This window comes from Oncorhynchus kisutch, linkage group LG3 (genome assembly GCF_002021735.2).
Source record: "Oncorhynchus kisutch isolate 150728-3 linkage group LG3, Okis_V2, whole genome shotgun sequence".
Taxonomy (NCBI): Eukaryota; Metazoa; Chordata; class Actinopteri; order Salmoniformes; family Salmonidae; genus Oncorhynchus; species Oncorhynchus kisutch.
Genome location: NC_034176.2, coordinates 6039226 through 6045148, shown reverse-complemented (window position 1 = coordinate 6045148; position 5923 = coordinate 6039226).

The window sequence follows — 5923 nt, the reverse complement described above, 5'->3', positions numbered from 1 at the left end:
GCCGGACTTCTGAAGGACGCTCTTTCTCTCATCCATCCGGATGTTCTCTCTCAAACACCAGCCCTGCTCATTATCGACCTGCGCTGCAAACAGCAACGATGAGGCCAACAAAAGAGCATGAAACTGACAGTGCGCATTTTCCACTCCTCGGTGCCAGGACGCAGCATGCCCAGCGTTTTACGCACGAGGAGGTATGTTTTAATAGACCTACAGCACACCAATAATGAATAGCGGAACTAGAGAGAGAGAGAGAGAGATCCCTTGACAGTCTTATGTCGAAATCTGAGAGTTGCTGTGGGAAAGTTCAAACTTTGCGGTGGGACCTGAGTGCGACAATATAAAGATGAAGAACTGCGTGTGTATGTGAGTGGCAGTGGGGTTTCAAATAGATAGGCCTACAGCCCTGCAACCCTACAGCCCTACAGCTTTATAGTCCTGCAGCCCTACAGTTCCTCAGGTGACGTTTCGCAGTTTTAACATCGCACTTGCAGTTAAGAACAAATATATAGATTTTTTTATTTCACTAGGCAAGTCAGCTTATTACAAATTCTTATTTTCAATGACAGCCTAGGAACAGTGGGTTGACTGCCTGTTCAGGGGCAGAACACAGATTTGTACCTTGTCAGCTCGGGGTTCCGGTTACTAGTCCAACGCTCTAACCACTAGGCTACCCTGCCGCCCCGGGTTAATATATTCATAAAACGAACAAGCCTATTTTACAATACTGTAATGAAACAGGCAGGGAGCAGGTCTCCAACCCTCTAACCTGCTGCACGAGCATGCTTTTGCGCCCCGTGGTAAATTGTGTTTAGGCCCCGTGGTAGATTGTGTTTAGGCCCCGTGATAGATTGTGTTTAGACCCTGTGATAGATTGTGTTTAGGCCCTGTGATAGATTGTGTTTAGGCCCTGTGATAGATTGTGTTTAGGCCCTGTGATAGATTGTGTTTAGGCCCTGTGATAGATTGTGTTTAGGCCTTGTAATAGATTGTGTTTAGGCCCTGTGATATAGTGTGTTTAGGCCCTGTGGTAGATTGTGTTTAGGCCCCGTGATAGATTGGGTTTAGGCCCTGTGATAGATTGGGTTTAGGCGCTGTGATAGATTGGGTTTAGGCCCTGTGATAGATTGGGTTTAGGCCCTGTGATAGATTGGGTTTAGGCCCTGTGATAGATTGGGTTTAGGCCCTGTGATAGATTGGGTTTAGGCCCTGTGATAGATTGGGTTTAGGCCCTGTGATAGATTGGGTTTAGGCCCTGTGATAGATTGGGTTTAGGCCCTGTGATAGATTGGGTTTAGGCCCTGTGATAGATTGGGTTTAGGCCCTGTGATAGATTGGGTTTAGGCCCTGTGATAGATTGGGTTTAGGCGCTGTGATAGACTGCATCAAGTTTGCTGAGTAGAGTATTGGAAGCTGTTTTGTAAATGACATTACCGAAGTCGAGGATTGGTAAGACAGTCAGTTTTACGAGGGTATATTTGGCTGCATGAGTGAAGGAGGCTTTGTTGCGAAATAGGAAGCCGATTCTAGATTTAATTTTGGATTGGAGATGTTTAATATGAGTCTAGAAGGAGAGTTTACATTCTAGCCAGACACCTAGGTATTTGTAGTTGTCCACATATTCCAAGTCAGAATCGTCCAGAGTAGTGATGCTAGTCATGCGGGCGGGTGCGGTCAGCGAACGGTTGAAAAGAATGCATTTGGTTTTACTAGCATTTAAGAGCAGTTGGATGCCACAGAAGGAGTGTTGTATGGCATTGAAGCTCGTTTGGAGGTTAGTTAACACAGCGTCCAAAGAAGGGCCAGATGTATACAGAATGGAATCGTCTGCGTAGAGGTGGATCAGGGAATCACCCGCAGCAAGAGCGACATCATTGATATATACAGACAAAAGATTTGGCCCGAGAATTGAACCCTGTGGCACCCCCATAGAGACTGCCAGAGGTCCAGACAACAGGCTCTCCGAATTTACACACTGAACTCTGTCTGAGAAGTAGTTGGTAAACCTGGCAAGGCAATCATTTGAGAAACCAAGGCTGCTGAGTCTGCCGATAAGAATACAGTGATTGACAGAGCCTTGGCCAGGTCGATGAAGACAGATGCACAGTACTGTCTTTTATCGATGGCGGTTATGATATCGTTTAGTACCTTGAGCGTGGCTGAGGTGCACCCATGACCAGCTCGGAAACCAGATTGCACAGCGGTGAAGTTACGGTGGGATTCGAAATGGTCGGTGATCTGTTTATTAACTTGGCTTTCGAAGACGGATAATTTAGAAAGAGAGGGTCCAGATTGTCTTGTCCTGTTGATTTGTACGGATAAATTTTTTCAGCTCTTTTAGAACCTCTGCTATCTGGATTTGGATGAAGGAGAAATGGGGAGGCTTGGCGAGTAGCTGTGGGGGGCGCAGAGCTGTCGGCCGGGGTTGGGGTAGCCAGGAGGAAAGCTTGGCCAGACGGAGAGAAATCCTTGTTGAAATGATCATGGATTTATCGGTGGTGACAGTGTTACCTAGCCTCAGTGCAGTGGACAGCTGGGAGGAGGTGCTCTTATTCTCCATGGACTTTACAGTGTCCCAGAACTTTTTGGCGTTAGAGCTACAGGATGCACATTTCTGTTTGAAAAAGCTAGCCTTTGGTTTCCTGACGGACTGTGTGTATTGGTTCCTGACTTCCCTGAAAAGTTGCATATCGCGGGGACTATTCGATGCTATTGCAGTCCGCCACAGGATGTTTTTGTGCTGGTCAAGGGCAGTCAAGTCTGGAGTGAACCAAGGGCTATATCTGTTCTTAGTTCTACATTTTTTGAAAGGGGCATGCTTATTTAAGAAGGTGAGGAAATTACTTTTAAAGAACGACCAGGCATCCTCTACTGACGGGATGAGGTCAATTTCCTTCCAGAATACCCAGGCCAGATCGAATAGAAAGGCCTGCTCGCAGAAGTGTTTTCGGGAGCGTTTGACAGTGATGAGGGGTGGTCGTTTAAAAAAAAATATATATATTTCACCTTTATTTAACCAGGTAGGCTAGTTGAGAACAAGTTCTCATTTGCAACTGCGACCTGGCCAAGATAAAGCATAGCAGTGTGAACAGACAACACAGAGTTACACATGGAGTAAACAATTAACAAGTCAATAACACAGTAGAAAAAAAGGGGGAGTCTATATACAATGTGTGCAAAAGGCATGAGGAGGTAGGCGAATGATTACAATTTTGCAGATTAACACTGGAGTGATAAATGATCAGATGGTCATGTACAGGTAGGGATATTGGTGTGCAAAAGAGCAGAAGAGTAAATAAATAAAAACAGTATGGGGATGAGGTAGGTGAAAATGGGTGGGCTATTTACCAATAGACTATGTACAGCTGCAGCGATCGGTTAGCTGCTCAGATAGCTGATGTTTGAAGTTGGTGAGGGAGATAAAAGTCTCCAACTTCAGCGATTTTTGCAATTCGTTCCAGTCGCAGGCAGCAGAGTACTGGAACGAAAGGCGGCCAAATGAGGTGTTGGCTTTAGGGATGATCAGTGAGATACACCTGCTGGAGCGTGTGCTACGGATGGGTGTTGCCATCGTGACCAGTGAACTGAGATAAGGCGGAGCTTTACCTAGCATGGACTTGTAAATGACCTCGAGCCAGTGGGTCTGGCGACGAATATGTAGCGAGGGCCAGCCGACTAGAGCATACAAGTCGCAGTGGTGGGTGGTATAAGGTGCTTTAGTGACAAAACGGATGGCACTGTGATAGACTGCATCCAGTTTGCTGAGTAGAGTGTTGGAAGCCATTTTGTAGATGACATCGCCGAAGTCGAGGATCGGTAGGATAGTCAGTTTTACTAGGGTAAGCTTGGCGGCGTGAGTGAAGGAGGCTTTGTTGCGGAATAGAAAGCCGACTCTTGATTTGATTTTCGATTGGAGATGTTTGATATGAGTCTGGAAGGAGAGTTTGCAGTCTAGCCAGACACCTAGGTACTTATAGATGTCCACATATTCAAGGTCGGAACCATCCAGGGTGGTGATGCTGGTCGGGCATGCGGGTGCAGGCAGCGATCGGTTGAAAAGCATGCATTTGGTTTTACTAGCGTTTAAGAGCAGTTGGAGGCCACGGAAGGAGTGTTGCATGGCATTGAAGCTCGTTTGGAGGTTAGATAGCACAGTGTCCAATGACGGGCCGAAAGTATGACCGCGGACCCATAGCGGATGCAGGCAATGAGGCGGTGATCACTGAGATCCTGATTGAAAACAGCAGGTGTATTGGCAAGTTGTTCAGGATAATATCTATGAGGGTGCCCATGTTTACAGATTTAGGGGTGTACCTTGTGGGTTCCTTGATAATTTGTGTGAGATTGAGGGCATCTAGCTTAGATTGTAAGACTGCCGAGGTGTTAAGCATATCCCAGTTTAGGTCACCTAACAGAACGAACTCTGAGATAGATGGGGGGCAATCAAAAAAAAGAATAATCAAAAAAGTTATTGTAGTAATTTCCTTTGCTAGCCGGGAGATGTGCCTGGCTCGCGGCTAACTGGTGCTAGCTTCGGGGCAGGGGCGTTAGGCACTATAGCCACTCAGCGGTGATCCGATGCAAAGGACCAGAGCTTACGGCAGGGATCAGGTGGAGAAGGTGGTTCTAGCCGTGTTGGGGTAGGGTACCTTTATTTATTTAACTAGGCAAGTCAGTTAAGAACAAATTCGTATTTTCAATGACGGCCTAGGAACAGTGGGTTAACTGCCTGTTCAAGGGCAGAACGACAGATTTGTACCTTGTCAGCTCGGGGGTTTGAACTTGCAACCTTCCGGTTATTAGTCCAACACTCTTAACCACTAGGCTACCCTGCCGCCCCAAGTACGGGAGGTGTCCGCTGTGTAGCCAGTGGAGAAGGGGATTCTAGCCGTGTTGGGGTAGAGTCTGGGAGGTGTCCGCTGTGTAACTAGTGGAGAAGGGGATTCTAGCCGTGTTGGGGTAGAGTACGGGAGGTGTCCGCTGTGTAGCCAGTGGAGAAGGTGATTCTAGCCGTGTTGGGGTGGAGTACGGGAGGTGTCCGCTGTGTAGCCAGTGGAGAAGGGGATTCTAGCCGTGTTGGGGTAGAGTACGGGAGGTGTCCGCTGTGTAGCTAGTGGAGAAGGGGATTCTAGCCGTGTTGAGGTAGAGTACGGGAGGTGTCCGCTGTGTAGCCAGTGGAGAAGGGGATTCTAGCCGTGTTGGGGTAGAGTACGGGAGGTGTCCGCTGTGTAGCCAGTGGAGAAGGGGATTCTAGCCGTGTTGAGGTAGAGTATGGGAGGTGTCCGCTGTGTAGCCAGTGGAGAAGGGGATTCTAGCCGTGTTGGGGTAGAGTACGGGAGGTGTCCGCTGTGTAGCAAGTGGAGAAGGGGATTCTAGCCATGTTGGGGTAGAGTACGGGAGGTATCAGCTGTGTAGCCGAGTGATCACTGAGTAGACCGGGAGGTGGGCCTGGCTCAAAGCTAGCTTCGGGGCTGGTTCACTCGGTGGCAGCTAGCTAGCTGTGATGATCAGGAGTAATGGTCCAGGGCTTACAGCAGGAATCCGGCATTGTAGTGTAGAAAACAGTCCGATACTGGCAGGCTGGCAAGTATTATCCAGGCTATAAAAAAACGTCTGGTGTCTGTGCGGAAGGTAAAGGCCGCTAGAAGTGGCTGACAATGACTAATTAGCTGGTTAGCTGCTGATGGAGGTTCTGGCTATAAGGTCTAAACAAATAGCAGATCCGTATCGGGTGAGGCGAGTTACCGGAAGATATATTTAATTTAAAAATGGAAAAGATATTGAAAATAAATTGAAGTATATTAAAATAAATACGAAAAATACAAAAAGTACATGAGAGAACAACAAACCACGTCTGCACTGCTACGCCATCTTGGTTCCATCTTTAAGATAATTTCATCCTGCCTGGGGCCTATCTCAAATAGCA